This window comes from Cherax quadricarinatus, chromosome 96 (genome assembly GCF_038502225.1).
Source record: "Cherax quadricarinatus isolate ZL_2023a chromosome 96, ASM3850222v1, whole genome shotgun sequence".
NCBI classification, from domain to species: Eukaryota; Metazoa; Arthropoda; class Malacostraca; order Decapoda; family Parastacidae; genus Cherax; species Cherax quadricarinatus.
This window is the reverse complement of record NC_091387.1, coordinates 8,794,600-8,815,494: the sequence shown is the minus strand read 5'-3', so window position 1 is coordinate 8,815,494 and position 20,895 is coordinate 8,794,600.

Genomic DNA, 20,895 nt, shown 5'->3' with positions numbered 1-20,895 from the left:
TGGGTGTTAGTGGACTGGTGTGGGTGGCATCCTGGGTGTTAGTGGACTGGTGTGGGTGGCATTCTGGGTGTTAGGTGACTGGTGTGGGTGGCATCCTGGGTGTTAGTGGACTGGTGTGGGTGGCATCCTGGGTGTTAGTGGACTGGTGTGGGTGGCATCCTGGGTGTTAGTGGACTGGTGTGGGTGGCATCCTGGGTGCTAGTGGACTGGTGTGGGTGGCATCCTGGGTGTTAGTGGACTGGTGTGGGTGGCATCCTAGGTGTTAGTGGACTGGTGTGGGTGGCATCCTGGGTGTTAGTGGACTGGTGTGGGTGGCATCCTAGGTGTTAGTGGACTGGTGTGGGTGGCATCCTGGGTGTTAGTGGACTGGTGTGGGTGGCATCCTAGGTGTTAGTGGACTGGTGTGGGTGGCATCCTGGGTGTTAGTGGACTGGTGTGGGTGGCATCCTGGGTGTTAGTGTGCTGGTGTGGGTGGCATCCTGGGTGTTAGTGGACTGGTGTGGGTGGCATGCTGGGTGTTAGTGGACTGGTGTGGGTGGCATCCTGACTGGTGTTAGTGTGACTGGTGTGGGTGGCATCCTACTGGTGTGGGTAGTTAGTGGACTGGTGTGGGTGGCATCCTGGGTGTTAGTGGACTGGTGTGGGTGGCATCCTGGGTGTTAGTGGACTGGTGTGGGTGGCATCCTGGGTGTTAGTGGACTGGTGTGGGTGGCATCCTGGGTGCTAGTGGACTGGTGTGGGTGGCATCTGGTGTGGGTGGCATCCTGGGTGTTAGTGGACTGGTGTGGGTGGCATCCTGGGTGTTAGTGGACTGGTGTGGGTGGCATCCTGGGTGTTAGTGGACTGGTGTGGGTGGACTGGTGTGGGTGGCATCCTGGGTGTTAGTGGACTGGTGTGGGTGGCATCCTGGGTGTTAGTGGACTGGTGTGGGTGGCATCCTGGGTGTGCGTGGACTGGTGTGGGTGGCATCCTGGGTGCTAGTGGACTGGTGTGGATGGTATCCTGGGTGTTAGTGGACTGGTGTGGGTGGCATCCTGGGTGTTAGTGGACTGGTGTGGGTGGCATCCTGGGTGTTAGTGGACTGGTGTGGGTGGCATCCTGGGTGTTAGTGGACTGGTGTGGGTGGCATCCTGGGTGCTAGTGGACTGGTGTGGGTGGCATCCTGGGTGTTAGTGGACTGGTGTGGGTGGCATCCTGGGTGTTAGTGGACTGGTGTGGGTGGCATCCTGGGTGTTAGTGGACTGGTGTGGGTGGCATCCTGGGTGTTAGTGGACTGGTGTGGGTGGCATCCTGGGTGCTAGTGGACTGGTGTGGGTGGCATCCTGGGTGCTAGTGGACTGGTGTGGATGGCATCCTGGGTGTTAGTGGACTGGTGTGGGTGGCATCCTGGGTTAGTGGACTGGTGTGGGTGGCATCCTGGGGACAAATAAGTCGCCAGAAATGCTCAACATAACCAGGAACTTTCTATATAGTATGTCATAGGTGTGAACTATGGTCTGTATAAGTTGTATCTTGTACTGGTAGAAATATACGTTATTATTATTATTATTATTATTATTATTATTATTATTATTATTATTATTTAAGCTCAAAGAGTCAGTGAATTACAATTTTTATCTGAACTCTGAGACACAAAAATAAATCCTGGTTACATTATATATTTGATATTATTAGTGAATATATGTATTAGTAGTGAATGATGTATATAATACTGGTAACTAATGTGTATAGTGTAGAATGTATATACTGGCTGGTATGTTTGTGTACTGACAACACGTGGGTCATTAACACTGCTTACACTATCAGATATACCTCTTATGTATACCCTTGTACTGTGTATAATCCAGAGGGATATATACACCCTCAGATATACTTGTTATATATATATATATATATATATATATATATATATATATATATATATATATATATATATATAATATATATATATAATATATATACTTTTAATAATGTGTATAATCTGAAGGGATATATTCACCGTGAGATATACCTCTTTTTAGATATACCCTTATGTGTATAATTTGTAGGGATATATACACCGAGAGATATACCTCATTTTATATATACCCTTATAATGTGTATAATTTACAGGGATATATACATCGTGAGATATACCTCTCGTTATAATGTGTATAATCTGAGGGGATATATTATGTACTTCTGAGAAGAGACAGGTATCCCCCTAGAGGTTAAAGGGACGTGTCGTTGATCCTCCGCGGTGATGCCATCCAGGCAGTGAATGGAAGCTACCTGGGTTGCCAGTTCATCCTTTCTTCTACAACTTTCAATTTCGTTACTACCCATCAGTCAGCAAGAAAATAGATGACACCCGATAGATACCACCATTATAGAATAGCCGAGTGGTGTTCTGAGTGTGTGAGTCACTTAAAATGAGAAATAATGTGCATGGTAGACCAGAATACGGCGTTAAAATGCATCTCGCATGAGGAAGTGAATACTGCGCATACCAACACTCTTACAAACATCTCCGTATAAATATACCCGTATATACATACATGCATATCATACATCCCCACTGCGACACACCACCTATACACCCACTACATGCATACCGTCGCCCAGCTGGAATTTAATGCACAAGGAAGTGTTAAATGGTGTTAAAAGTCTAGTGTTTACATTGTGGCTGGTTGGTAGGCCTGTCCACGAGAGTAAATACCCAGAGCCTACGGGTCTAAATTTTTTTTGGCCTCTGACGTATAAGTCGGGCATATTGAACGTTAACAACATAGTACCAGTACTGAGAGTACATATTCACAACATAGTACTAGTACTGAGAGTACACATTAACAACAGTACTAGTACTGAGAGTACATATTCACAACATAGTACTAGTACTGAGAGTACATATTAACAACATAGTACTAGTACTGAGAGTACATATTCACAACATAGTACTAGTACTGAGAGTACACATTAACAACAGTACTAGTACTGAGAGTACATATTCACAACATAGTACTAGTACTGAGAGTACTAGTACTGAGAGTACATATTCACAACATAGTACTAGTACTGAGAGTACATATTCACAACATAGTACTAGTACTGAGAGTACATATTCACAACATAGTACTAGTACTGAGAGTACATATTCACAACATAGTACTAGTACTGAGAGTACATATTCACAACATAGTACTAGTACTGAGAGTACACATTAACAACAGTACTAGTACTGAGAGTACATATTCACAACATAGTACTAGTACTGAGAGTACATATTAACAACATAGTACTAGTACTGAGAGTACATATTCACAACATAGTACTAGTACTGAGAGTACACATTAACAACAGTACTAGTACTGAGAGTACATATTCACAACATAGTACTAGTACTGAGAGTACACATTAACAACAGTACTAGTACTGAGAGTACATATTCACAACATAGTACTAGTACTGAGAGTACATATTCACAACAGTACTAGTACTGAGAGTACATATTCACAACATAATACTAGTACTGAGAGTACATATTCACAACAGTACTAGTACTGAGAGTACATATTCACAACAGTACTAGTACTGAGAGTACATATTCACAACATAATACTAGTACTCGTATCCTGCCACAGTTTATTTACAAGCTAAATCCTGACGTATTCTACCACCCCCAGGATGCTACCCACAACAGTTAACTAACCCTCAGGTACCTACTTACTGCTAGGCGGACAGTGACAACAGGTGTAAGATTACTAACCCCCAGGTACCTACTTACTGCTAGGTAGACAGTGACAACAGGTGTAAGATAACTAACCCCAGGTACCTAGTTACTGCTGGGTGGCCCGGTGGCTCAAGCTCCCGTTTCACACACGGAGGGCCCGGGTTCGATTCCCGACGGGTGGAAACATTTCGACACGTTTCCTTACACCTGTTGTCCTGTTCACCTAGCAGCAAATAGGTACCTGGGTGTTAGTCGACTGGTGTGGGTGGCATCCTGGGGGACAAGATTAAGGACCACAATGGAAATAAGTTAGACAGTCCTCGATGACGCACTGACTTTCTTGGGTTATCCTGGGTGGCTAACCCTCCGGGGTTAAAAATCCGAAAGAAATCTTATCTTATCTTATCTAGGTAGACAGTGACAACAGGTGTAAGATAACTAACCCCCAGGTACCTACTTACTGCTAGGTAGACAGTGACAACAGGTGTAAGATAACTAACCCCCAGGTACCTACTTACTGCTAGGTAGACAGTGACAACAGGTGTAAGATAACTAACCCCCAGGTTACAGCTAGACAGTGACAACAGGTGTAAGATAACTAACCCCCAGGTACCTACTTACTGCTAGGTGTAGACAGTGACAGTGACAACAGGTGTAAGAGTGACAACAGGTGTAAGATAACTAACCCCCAGGTACCTACTTACTGCTAGGTCGACAGTGACAACAGGTGTAAGATAACTAACCCCCAGGTACCTACTTACAGCTAGGCGGACAGTGACAACAGGTGTAAGATAACTAACCCCCAGGTACCTACTTACTGCTAGGCGGACAGTGACAACAGGTGTAAGATTACTAACCCTCAGGTACCTACTTACTGCTAAGTGAACAGTGACAGCAGGTGTTTGAGGGACAGATTACCTCAAAATCATCTTCCACCTTTCTCTGCACTGGACTGATGAAGTCACTGGCTGGCGAAACGTTTCCTGAATAAAGATTCCCAGATGTTGCAAAAGTCACAAGCTGCAACACCATGACTGGAACAATTCACAACACAATACCATGACTGGAACAATTTACAACTAGCACAATACGATGACTGGAACAATTTACAACTAGCACAATACGATGACTGGAACAATGACATGACTGGAACAATTCACAATGACATGACTGGAACAATTCACAATGACATGACTGGAACAATTCACAATGACATGACTGGAACAATTCACAACTAACGCAGTACCATGACTGGAACAATTCACAACTAATACAGTACCATGACTGGAACAATTCACAATAAAATGACTGGAACAATTCACAACTACCACAATACCATGACTGGAACAATTCACAGCTAGCACAACACCATGACTGGAACAATTCACAACTAACAATACCATGACTGGAACAATTCACAACTACCACAATACCATTACTGGAACAATTCACAACTAACACAATACCATGACTGGAACAATTCACAACTAACACAATACCATTACTGGAACAATTCACAACTAACACAATACCATTACTGGAACAATTCACAGCTAGCACAATACCATTACTGGAACAATTCACAACTAACACAATACCATGACTGGAACAATTCACAACTAACACAATACCATTACTGGAACAATTCACAACTAACACAATACCATGACTGGAACAATTCACAACTAGCACAATACCATGACTGGAACAATTCACAACTAACACAATACCATTACTGGAACAATTCACAACTAACACAATACCATTACTGGAACAATTCACAACTAACACAATACCATTACTGGAACAATTCACAACTAACACAATACCATTACTGGAACAATTCACAACTAACACAATACCATGACTGGAACAATTCACAACTAGCACAATACCATGACTGGAGCAATTCACAGCACAATACCATGACTGGAACAATTCACAATACCATGACTGGAACAATTCACAACTAGCACAATACCATGACTGGAGCAATTCACAGCACAATACCATGACTGGAACAATTCACAATACCATGACTGGAACAATTCACAATACCATGACTGGAACAATTCACAATACCATGACTGGAACAATTCACAATACCATGACTGGAACAATTCACAATACCATGACTGGAACAATTCACAATACCATGACTGGAACAATTCACAATACCATGACTGGAACAATTCACAATACCATGACTGGAACAATTCACAATACCATGACTGGAACAATTCACAATACCATGACTGGAACAATTCACAATACCATGACTGGAACAATTCACAATACCATGACTGGAACAATTCACAATACCATGACTGGAACAATTCACAACACAATACCATGACTGGAACAATTCACAACACAATACCATGACTGAAACAATTCACAACACAATACCATGACTGGGACAATTCACAACTAACACAATACCATTTCTGGAACAATTCACAACTAACACACCCACAGTACCATGACTGCAACACACCCACAGTACCATGACTGCAACACACCCACAGTACCATGACTGCAACACCCCACAACACACCCACAGTACCATGACTGCAACACTCCACAACACACCCACAGTACCATGACTGCAACACTCCACAACACACCCACAGTACCATGACTGCAACACACCCACAGTACCATGACTGCAACACACCCACAGTACCATGAGTGCAACACTCCACAACACACACACAGTACCATGACTGCAACACTCCACAACACACACACAGTACCATGACTGCAACACACCCACAGTACCATGACTGCAACACTCCACAACACACCCACAGTACCATGACTGCAACACTCCACAACACACCCACAGTACCATGACTGCAACACTCCACAACACACCCACAGTACCATGACTGCAACACTCCACAACACACCCACAGTACCATGACTGCAACACTCCACAACACACCCACAGTACCAAGACTGCAACACTCCACAACACACCCACAGTACCATGACTGCAACACTCCACAACACACCCACAGTACCATGACTGCAACACTCCACAACACACCCACAGTACCATGACTGCAACACTCCACAACACACCCACAGTACCATGACTGCAACACTCCACAACACACCCACAGTACCATGACTGCAACACTCCACAACACACCCACAGTACCATGACTGCAACACTCCACAACACACCCACAGTACCATGACTGCAACACTCCACAACACACCCACAGTACCATGACTGCAACACTCCACAACACACCCACAGTACCATGACTGCAACACTCCACAACACACCCACAGTACCATGACTGCAACACTCCACAACACACCCACAGTACCATGACTGCAACACTCCACAACACACCCACAGTACCATGACTGCAACACTCCACAACACACCCACAGTACCATGACTGCAACACTCCACAACACACCCACAGTACCATGACTGCAACACTCCACAACACACCCACAGTACCATGACTGCAACACTCCACAACACACCCACAGTACCATGACTGCAACACTCCACAACACACCCACAGTACCATGACTGCAACACTCCACAACACAGCCACAGTACCAAGACTGCAACACTCCACAACACACCCACAGTACCATGACTGCAACACTCCACAACACACCCACAGTACCATGCCTGCAACACTCCACAACACAGCCACAGTACCATGACTGCAACACTCCACAACACAGCCACAGTACCAAGACTGCAACACTCCACAACACACACACAGTACCATGACTGCAACACTCCACAACACACACACAGTACCATGACTGCAACACTCCACAACACACACAGTACCATGACTGCAACACTCCACAACACACACAGTACCAACACTGCAACACTCCACAACACACCCACAGTACCAAGACTGCAACACTCCACAACACACCCACAGTACCATGACTGCAACACTTCACAACACACCCACAGTACCATGACTGCAACACTCCACAACACACCCACAGTACCATGACAACACTCCACAACACACAGTACCAAGACTGCAACACTCCACAACACACCCACAGTACCATGACTGCAACACTTCACAACACACCCACAGTACCATGACTGCAACACTCCACAACACACCCACAGTACCATGACTGCAACACTCCACAACACACCCACAGTACCATGACTGCAACACTCCACAACACACCCACAGTACCATGACTGCAACACTCCACAACACACCCACAGTACCATGACTGCAACACTCCACAACACACCCACAGTACCATGACTGCAACACTCCACAACACACCCACAGTACCATGACTGCAACACTCCACAACACACCCACAGTACCATGACTGCAACACTCCACAACACACCCACAGTACCATGACTGCAACACTCCACAACACACCCACAGTACCATGACTGCAACACTCCACAACACACCCACAGTACCATGACTGCAACACTCCACAACACACCCACAGTACCATGACTGCAACACTCCACAACACACCCACAGTACCATGACTGCAACACTCCACAACACACCCACAGTACCACTGACTGCAACACTCCACAACACACCCACAGTACCATGACTGCAACACTCCACAACACACCCACAGTACCATGACTGCAACACTTCACAACACACCCACAGTACCATGACTGCAACACTCCACAACACACCCACAGTACCATGACTGCAACACTCCACAACACACCCACAGTACCATGACTGCAACACTCCACAACACACCCACAGTACCATGACTGCAACACTCCACAACACACCCACAGTACCATGACTGCAACACAGCCACAGTACCATGACTGCAACACTCCACAACACACACACAGTACCATGACTGCAACACTCCACAACACACACACAGTACCATGACTGCAACACTCCACAACACACCCACAGTACCATGACTGCAACACAGCCACAGTACCATGACTGCAACACTCCACAACACACACACAGTACCATGACTGCAACACTCCACAACACACACACAGTACCATGACTGCAACACTCCACAACACACCCACAGTACCATGACTGCAACACTCCACAACACACCCACAGTACCATGACTGCAACACTCCACAACACACCCACAGTACCAAGACTGCAACACTCCACAACACACCCACAGTACCATGACTTCAACACTCCACAACACACCCAGTACACTGCAACACTACCCACAGTGACTGCAACACTCCACAACACACCCACAGTACCATGACTGCAACACTCCACAACACACCCACAGTACCATGACTGCAACACTCCACAACACACCCACAGTACCATGACTGCAACACTCCACAACACACCCACAGTACCATGACTGCAACACTCCACAACACACCCACAGTACCATGACTGCAACACTCCACAACACACCCACAGTACCATGACTGCAACACTCCACAACACACCCACAGTACCATGACTGCAACACTCCACAACACACCCACAGTACCATGACTGCAACACTCCACAACACACCCACAGTACCATGACTGCAACACTCCACAACACACCCACAGTACCATGACTGCAACACTCCACAACACACCCACAGTACCATGACTGCAACACTCCACAACACACCCACAGTACCATGACTGACCGCAACACTCCACAACACACCCACAGTACCATGACTGCAACACTCCACAACACACCCACAGTACCATGACTGCAACACTCCACAACACACCCACAGTACCATGACTGCAACACTCCACAACACACCCACAGTACCATGACTGCAACACTCCACAACACACCCACAGTACCATGACTGCAACACTCCACAACACACCCACAGTACCATGACTGCAACACTCCACAACACACCCACAGTACCATGACTGCAACACTCCACAACACACCCACAGTACCATGACTGCAACACTCCACAACACACCCACAGTACCATGACTGCAACACTCCACAACACACCCACAGTACCATGACTGCAACACTCCACAACACACCCACAGTACCATGACTGCAACACTCCACAACACACCCACAGTACCATGACTGCAACACTCCACAACACAGCCACAGTACCATGACTGCAACACTCCACAACACACCCACAGTACCATGACTGCAACACACCCACAGTACCATGACTGCAACACTTTACAACACACCCACAGTACCAAGACTGCAACACTCCACAACACACCCACAGTACCATGACTGCAACACTCCACAACACACCCACAGTACCATGACTGCAACACTCCACAACACACCCACAGTACCATGACTGCAACACTCCACAACACACCCACAGTACCATGACTGCAACACTCCACAACACACCCACAGTACCATGACTGCAACACTCCACAACACACCCACAGTACCATGACTGCAACACTTCACAACACACCCACAGTACCACACTGCAACACTCCACAACACACCCACAGTACCATGACTGCAACACTCCACAACACACCCACAGTACCATGACTGCAACACTCCACAACACACCCACAGTACCATGACTGCAACACTCCACAACACACCCACAGTACCATGACTGCAACACTCCACAACACACCCACAGTACCATGACTGCAACACTCCACAACACACCCACAGTACCATGACTGCAACACTCCACAACACACCCACAGTACCATGACTGCAACACTCCACAACACACCCACAGTACCATGACTGCAACACTCCACAACACACCCACAGTACCATGACTGCAACACTCCACAACACACCCACAGTACCATGACTGCAACACTCCACAACACACCAACAGTACCATGACAACACTCCACAACACACCCACAGGACCAGGCCGGCAACACTCCACAACACACCCACAGTACCATGACTGCAACACTCCACAACACACCCACAGTACCATGACTGCAACACTCCACAACACACCCACAGTACCATGACTGCAACACTCCACAACACACCCCACAGTACCAGTACCATGACTGCAACACTCCACAACACACCCACAGTACCATGACTGCAACACTCCACAACACACCCACAGTACCATGACTGCAACACTCCACAACACACCCACAGTACCATGACTGCAACACTCCACAACACACCCACAGTACCATGACTGCAACACTCCACAACACACCCACAGTACCATGACTGCAACACTCCACAACACACCCACAGTACCATGACTGCAACACTCACCCACAGTACCAAGACTGCAACACTCCACAACACACCCACAGTACCATGACTGCAACACTCCACAACACACCCACAGTACCATGACTGCAACACACCCACAGTACCATGACTGCAACACTCCACAACACACCCACAGTACCATGACTGCAACACTCCACAACACACCCACAGTACCATGACTGCAACACTCCACAACACACCCACAGTACCATGACTGCAACACTCCACAACACACCCACAGTACCATGACTGCAACACTCCACAACACACCCACAGTACCATGACTGCAACACTCCACAACACACCCACAGTACCATGACTGCAACACTCCACAACACACCCACAGTACCATGACTGCAACACTCCACAACACACCCACAGTACCATGACTGCAACACTCCACAACACACCCACAGTACCATGACTGCAACACTCCACAACACACCCACAGTACCATGACTGCAACACTCCACAACACACCCACAGTACCATGACTGCAACACTCCACAACACACCCACAGTACCATGACTGCAACACTCCACAACACACCCACAGTACCATGACTGCAACACTCCACAACACACCCACAGTACCACTGACTGCAACACTCCACAACACACCCACAGTACCAAGACTGCAACACTCCACAACACACCCACAGTACCATGACTGCAACACTCCACAACACACCCACAGTACCATGACTGCAACACTCCACAACACACCCACAGTACCATGACTGCAACACACCACAACACACCCACAGTACCATGACTGCAACACTCCACAACACACCCACAGTACCAAGACTGCAACACTCCACAACACACCCACAGTACCATGACTGCAACACTCCACAACACACCCACAGTACCAAGACTGCAACACTCCACAACACACCCACAGTACCATGACTGCAACACTCCACAACACACCCACAGTACCATGACTGCAACACTCCACAACACACCCACAGTACCATGACTGCAACACTCCACAACACACCCACAGTACCAAGACTGCAACACTCCACAACACACCCACAGTACCATGACTGCAACACTCCACAACACACCCACAGTACCATGACTGCAACACTCCACAACACACCCACAGTACCATGACTGCAACACTCCACAACACACCCACAGTACCAAGACTGCAACACTCCACAACACACCCACAGTACCATGACTGCAACACTCCACAACACACCCACAGTACCATGACAGCAACACTCCACAACACACCCACAGTACCATGACTGCAACACTCCACAACACACCCACAGTACCATGACAGCAACACTCCACAACACACCCACAGTACCATGACTGCAACACTCCACAACACACCCACAGTACCATGACTGCAACACTCCACAACACACCCACAGTACCATGACTGCAACACTCCACAACACACCCACAGTACCAAGACTGCAACACTCCACAACACACCCACAGTACCATGACTGCAACACTCAACACACCCACAGTACCAAGACTGCAACACTCCACAACACACCCACAGTACCAAGACTGCAACACTCCACAACACACCCACAGTACCATGACTGCAACACTCCACAACACACCCACAGTACCATGACTGCAACACTCCACAACACACCCACAGTACCATGACTGCAACACTCCACAACACACCCACAGTACCATGACTGCAACACTCCACAACACACCCACAGTACCATGACTGCAACACTCCACAACACACCCACAGTACCAATGATTGCAACACTCCACAACACACCCACAGTACCATGACTGCAACACTCCACAACACACCCACAGTACCAAGACTGCAACACTCCACAACACACCCACAGTACCATGACTGCAACACTCCACAACACACCCACAGTACCATGACTGCAACACTCCACAACACACCCACAGTACCATGACTGCAACACTCCACAACACACCCACAGTACCATGACTGCAACACTCCACAACACACCCACAGTACCATGACTGCAACACTCCACAACACACCCACAGTACCATGACTGCAACACTCCACAACACACCCACAGTACCATGACTGCAACACTCCACAACACACCCACAGTACCAAGACTGCAACACTCCACAACACACCCACAGTACCATGACTGCAACACTCCACAACACACCCACAGTACCATGACTGCAACACTCCACAACACACCCACAGTACCATGACTGCAACACTCCACAACACACCCACAGTACCAAGACTGCAACACTCCACAACACACCCACAGTACCAAGACTGCAACACTCCACAACACACCCACAGTACCATGACTGCAACACTCCACAACACACCCACAGTACCATGACTGCAACACTCCACAACACACCCACAGTACCAAGACTGCAACACTCCACAACACACCCACAGTACCATGACTGCAACACTCCACAACACACCCACAGTACCATGACTGCAACACTCCACAACACACCCACAGTACCATGACTGCAACACACCCACAGTACCAAGACTGCAACACTCCACAACACACCCACAGTACCAAGACTGCAACACTCCACAACACACCCACAGTACCATGACTGCAACACACCCACAGTACCAAGACTGCAACACTCCACAACACACCCACAGTACCAAGACTGCAACACTCCACAACACACCCACAGTACCATGACTGCAACACTCCACAACACACCCACAGTACCATGACTGCAACACACCCACAGTACCAAGACTGCAACACTCCACAACACACCCACAGTACCAAGACTGCAACACTCCACAACACACCCACAGTACCATGACTGCAACACTCCACAACACACCCACAGTACCATGACTGCAACACTCCACAACACACCCACAGTACCAAGACTGCAACACTCCACAACACACCCACAGTACCATGACTGCAACACTCCACAACACACCCACAGTACCATGACTGCAACACTCCACAACACACCCACAGTATCATGACTGCAACACTCCACAACACACCCACAGTACCATGACTGCAACACTCCACAACACACCCACAGTACCATGACTGCAACACTCCACAACACACCCACAGTACCATGACTGCAACACTCCACAACACACCCACAGTACCATGACTGCAACACTCCACAACACACCCACAGTACCATGACTGCAACACTCCACAACACACCCACAGTACCAAGACTGCAACACTCCACAACACACAATGCCATGACTGCAACACTTTGCACCACACCATGACTGCAGCACTCCACAACACACCCACAGTACCATGACTGCAACACACCCACAGTACCATGACTGCAACACTTTACAACACACAATGCCATGACTGCAACACTTTGCACCACACCATGACTGCAACACTTTGCACCACACCATGACTGCAACACTTTGCACCACACCATGACTGCAACACTTTGCACCACACCATGACTGCAACACCAGTAGCAACACATAAAGCAGAATAATTAAGTCCTGGCATCAGTAAGTGGTCATACTGTGTAATTACTCTCAATCACTAATTACACCTTAAATACCCATGCGTGCCCGTATCCCAGATGCCCACACCTCCTACCCCAGGGGCCCACACCACCCAGCCCAGGGGCCCACATCACCCAGCCCAAGGGCCCACACCGTCTAGCCCAAGCAACCAGATCACCTAGCCCAGGGGCCCACACCACCTAGCCCAGGGGCCCACACCACCTAGCCCTTGGGCCCACACCTAGAAAATGCCATGCCCATATGACAACAGGAAAATGCAAACTCCCTTCCTGTAAGCTTTTTCACCCTGAAATGTGTACCTCTTCAGTACAGGAAAGACTGTGCTATAACTTAAATTGCCAGGCATACCATCTAAAGGGGACAAAAAGATACAAAACATCCAGGCCATGGGAAAACCTGGGTAGCCACAGCCACTCAAGAGGGAGAGGTTTTTTAGTGCCAGGAAGGAAAAAAAACTGGCAGGAAATGGCAGAAATCGTACACCAAATCCAGTCATTCCTGGAGTGGAACCACAGTCGATGGCCTCCACTCCAAACCAACAGATACAGATACTAATGCCGGAAAAAAAATCCCCCCCCAGTACCAACAATACCACCAGTCCGATAACATTCTTCTTTGCAAATATACAGGGTCTAAAGCCAGCAACAAACAACAAAATACCTTTCATCCGTGGACTGCTTGCAGAGGCAAAGGCAATGTTCGCGGCTTTCACTGAGACCCACATAAAGGATCACTTGGACAATGAAATATGGATCCCAGGTTACAACCTATACAGATGTGACAGAGTGAACAGGCAAAAGGGGGGGGGGTTGGCCTGTACATTGCAGAGTCACTTGTTTGCACAGAACTGCTTAATGCCTCAAATGACGTAGTGGAAGTTTTAGCAGTAAAGGTCGAGAACCAAAACCTAGTCATTGTGGTAGTCTACAAGCCTCCGGATGCAACATCCCAGCAATTCCAGGAACAGCTGTTAAAAATTGACCACTGTCTGGAAAATCTTCCAGCTCCTGCACCCAACATCTTGCTCCTGGGGGATTTCAACTTAAGGCACCTAAAATGGAGGAATATAGCAAATAATATTGTTGCAGTAATAACACCAGGAGGCAGCTCTGATGAAAACTCACACTCACACGAGCTTTTAAATCTCTGCACAAAATTCAATTTAAACCAGCAAATAATAGAGCCTACTAGACTGGAGAATACACTAGACCTCATATTCACTAACAATGATGATCTGATAAGAAATGTCACCATATCAAAAACAATATACTCAGATCACAACATAATTGAGGTTCAGACATGTATGCGAGGAGCCCCAGACCGACAAAATGAGACTAGTCACGAGGGAGCATTCACCAAATTCAACTTCAATAACAAAAACATAAAGTGGGACCAAGTAAACCAAGTCCTAACCGATATAAGCTGGGAAGATATACTAAGCAACACAGACCCAAACTTATGCCTAGAACAGATTAACTCGGTGGCACTCGATGTATGCACAAGGCTTATTCCTCTAAGAAAAAGGAGGAGTAGATGTAAAACAGAAAGAGACAGGCGCTCCCTTTACAGGCGACGGAAAAGAATAACAGAGCAGCTAAAAGAGGTCAATATATCTGAAATGCGCAGGGAGACACTGGTCAGAGAAATAGCAAGCATCGAACTTAAGCTAAAAGAATCCTTTAGGAGTCAGGAATCGCGGGAAGAACTAAAAGCTATAAATGAAATCGAAAGAAACCCAAAGTATTTCTTCTCCTATGCCAAATCAAAATCGAGAACAACGCCCAGTATTGGGCCCCTACTTAAACAAGATGGGTCCTACACAGATGACAGCAAGGAAATGAGTGAGCTACTCAAGTCCCAATATGACTCAGTTTTTAGCAAGCCGCTAACCAGACTGAGAGTCGAAGATCAAAATGAATTTTTTATGAGAGAGCCACAAAATTTGATTAACACAAGCCTATCCGATGTTATCCTGACGCCAAATGACTTCGAACAGGCGATAAATGACATGCCCATGCACTCTGCCCCAGGGCCAGACTCATGGAACTCTGTGTTCATCAAGAACTGCAAGAAGCCCCTATCACGAGCCTTTTCCATCCTATGGAGAGGGAGCATGGACACGGGGGTCGTCCCTCAGTTACTAAAAACAACAGACATAGCCCCACTCCACAAAGGGGGCAGTAAAGCAACAGCAAAGAACTACAGACCAATAGCACTAACATCCCATATCATAAAAATCTTTGAAAGGGTCCTAAGAAGCAAGATCACCACCCATCTAGAAACCCATCAGTTACACAACCCAGGGCAACATGGGTTTAGAACAGGTCGCTCCTGTCTGTCTCAACTACTGGATCACTACGACAAGGTCCTAAATGCACTAGAAGACAAAAAGAATGCAGATGTAATGTATACAGACTTTGCAAAAGCCTTCGACAAGTGTGACCATGGCGTAATAGCGCACAAAATGCGCGCTAAAGGAATAACAGGAAAAGTCGGTCGATGGATCTATAATTTCCTCACTAACAGAACACAGAGAGTAGTCATCAACAGAGTAAAGTCCGAGGCAGCTACGGTGAAAAGCTCTGTTCCACAAGGCACAGTACTAGCTCCCATCTTGTTCCTCATCCTCATATCCGACATAGACAAGGATGTCAGCCACAGCACCGTGTCTTCCTTTGCAGATGACACCCGAATCTGCATGACAGTGTCTTCCATTGCAGACACTGCAAGGCTCCAGGCGGACATCAACCAAATCTTTCAGTGGGCTGCAGAAAACAATATGAAGTTCAACGATGAGAAATTTCAATTACTCAGATATGGTAAACATGAGGAAATTAAATCTTCATCAGAGTACAAAACAAATTCTGGCCACAAAAAAGAGCGAAACACCAACGTCAAAGACCTGGGAGTGATTATGTCGGAGGATCTCACCTTCAAGGACCATAACATTGTATCAATCGCATCTGCTAGAAAAATGACAGGATGGATAATGAGAACCTTCAAAACTAGGGAGGCCAAGCCCATGATGACACTCTTCAGGTCACTTGTTCTATCTAGGCTGGAATATTGCTGCACTCTAACAGCACCTTTCAAGGCAGGTGAAATTGCCGACCTAGAAAATGTACAGAGAACTTTCACGGCGCGCATAACGGAGATAAAACACCTCAATTACTGGGAGCGCTTGAGGTTTCTAAACCTGTATTCCCTGGAACGCAGGAGGGAGAGATACATGATTATATACACCTGGAAAATCCTAGAGGGACTAGTACCGAACTTGCACACGAAAATCACTCACTACGAAAGCAAAAGACTTGGCAGACGATGCACCATCCCCCCAATGAAAAGCAGGGGTGTCACTAGCACGTTAAGAGACCATACAATAAGTGTCAGGGGCCCGAGACTGTTCAACTGCCTCCCAGCACACATAAGGGGGATTACCAACAGACCCCTGGCAGTCTTCAAGCTGGCACTGGACAAGCACCTAAAGTCAGTTCCTGATCAGCCGGGCTGTGGCTCGTACGTTGGTTTGCGTGCAGCCAGCAGCAACAGCCTGGTTGATCAGGCGCTGATCCACCAGGAGGCCTGGTCACAGACCGGGCCGCGGGGGCGTTGACCCCCGAAACTCTCTCCAGGTAAACTCCAGGTAAACACCACCCAGCCCAGGGGTCCACACCACCTATCCCAGGGGCCCACACCACCCAGCCCAGGGGCCCACACCACCTAACCCAGGGGCCCACATCACCCAGCCCAGGGGCCCACACCACCCAGCCCGGGAGCCCACACCACTTAACCCAGGGGCCCACACCACCCAGCCCAGGGGCCCACATCACCTAGCCCAGGGGCCCACACCACCTAACTCAGGGGCCCACACCACCCAACCCAGGGGGCCCACACCACCTAACCCAGGCAACCACATCACCTAGCCCAGTGGCCCACACCACCTAGCCCAGGGGCCCACACCACCTAGCCCAGGGACCCACACCACCTAGCCTAGGGGCCCACACCACCTAGCCCAGGGGCCCACACCACCTAGCCCAGGGGCCCACACCACCTAGCCCAGGGGCCCACACCACATAGCCCAGGGGCCCACACCACCTAGCCCAGGGGCCCACACCACCCAGCCCAAGGGCCCACACCACCCAGCCCAGGGGCCCACACCACCCAGCCCAGGGGCCCACACCACCCAGCCCAGGGGCCCACACCACCCAGCCCAGGGGCCATCACCTAGCCCAGGGGCCCACACCACCTAGCCCAGGGGCCCACACCACCCAGCCCAGGGGCCCACACCACCCAGCCCAGGGGCCCACACCACCTAGCCCAGGGGCCCACACCACCTAGCCCAGGGGCCCACACCACCTAGCCCAGGGGCCCACACCACCTAGCCCAGGGGCCCACACCACCTAGCCCAGGGGCCCACACCACCTAGACCAGGGGCCCACACCACCCAGCCCAGGGGCCCACACCACCTAGCCCAGGGGCCCACACCACCCAGCCCAGGGGCCCACACCACCTAGCCCACGGGCCCACACCACCCAGCCCAGGGGACCACACCACCCAGCAAAGGGGACCACACCACCCAGCCCAGGGGCCCACACCGCCTAGCCCAGGGGCCCACACCACCTAGCCCAGGGGCCCACACCACCTAGCCCAGGGGCCCACACCACCTAGCCCAGGGGCCCACACCACCTAGCCCAGGGGCCCACACCACCCAGCCCAGGGGCCCACACCTAGCCCAGGGGCCCACACCTAGCCCAGGGGCCCACACCACCTAGCCTAGGTGACAACACTAGCCATTTTAATGTTATCTTTGCTAAACATACACTTTTTACATTTCTTTTTATACTAATATAACCAAACCCATCGCAATGTTACAGTATTTTCTGGCATATAAGGCGCACCTTTTTCCCCACAAAAAGTCTTGGAAAATCATTGTGCGCCTTATATGCTCAAGGTCAGGGTCAAGGGTAGACTCTGTGTTACACTTCAGCAGTTGTTTACTCACGTTACGTTACACCTGCTTGGACACTTTGCCTTAAATCTCTTATATGCTCGTGCCCCTTATATGCAGGAAAATACAGTATTTATCCTAAACTCATCTAACCTAACTAGAGCCTAACCTAATTTAACTTAATCTAACCTAATTAGCTATAATCTAGCCTAGCTTAACCAAACCTAACCTAAAACTTTCCTCATATAATTTAACCTATAGTTACTGAGCCCTACTTAGCCTAACCTATCCTAGTATAATCTAAACTATAATTTCATAACCTAATCTATTGCTTCCTAGCTTTACCTAACCTATCCTAACAAAACTCATACCAAGCTAACCTAATTTTAACCTGACCTACCTCCAATGCACCTTAGATGAGTTTCAATTGTTTTTTCTACTTCCAGAGCCTGGTCCTGAACCAGGCTTATTTGGTGCTTGCCTGGTTAACCAGTCTATTGCTGGGTGGCCACTGCCTCACATATCCATCACAGCCTAGTTGATCTGACACCTAGTGAAGATATTTGTCCAGTTTCCTCTTTAAGACTTCTACATATGTTCCAGCAGTGTTTCTGATACCTTCTGGTAAGATGTTGAACAGTCTGGGAATACAAATGTTGATACAGTGTTCTCTTACTGTGTCCACATAATTTGCTGGGTTTATTTTACACTCCGTCCCATATCTCTCACTCCATTATGTTGTTACGGCAGTGTGTAGATGTGGGACCAGACCCTCATGTGTATTCCAGGCATATATTATCATGCATCTCTTTCTCCTCCATTCCAGTGAGCACATATTGAAGACTTTAAGGCGTTCCCAGTAAAGTAAATACAGTGGACCCCCGGTTAACGAACTTTTTTCATTCCAGTAGTATGTTCAGGTGCCAGTACTGACCGAATTTTTTCCCATAAGGAATATTGTGAAGTAGATTAGTCCATTTCAGACCCCCAAACATACACGTACAAATGCACTTACATAAATACACTTACATAATTGGTCGCATTTGGAGGTGATCGTTAAGCGGGGGTCCACTGTACTTTATTGGCTCTATGTGGGCCATAAATGATATCTGTATCTGTTCCACTTCTGATATTTCTCCTGCCCTGAACAGGGCCACCAACACTGAACAATACTCTAAGCAAGACAGCACAAGTGACTGGAAAAGTGTCATCACTGGCAGTTTCCCTTGTTCTGATAATTCTCATTTTCCACCCAGTCATTTTCCTGTCAGTCATGATATTTGCCTTATTGTGTTCCTTGAAAGAAAGACCAGCTGACATTATTACTCCCAGGTCCTTTACATGTTCTTTTCATTCTATCTGGTGATTCTTGTGTTTTGTGTGCAGTCCCTTATATAAGAACTCTTCTTTCATTCATTATTTAAATAATTGGAACTAGTCACCACTGAACTACATGTCATCCTCCACCGCCCGCTAACAACACTGACTTTATCTGCTT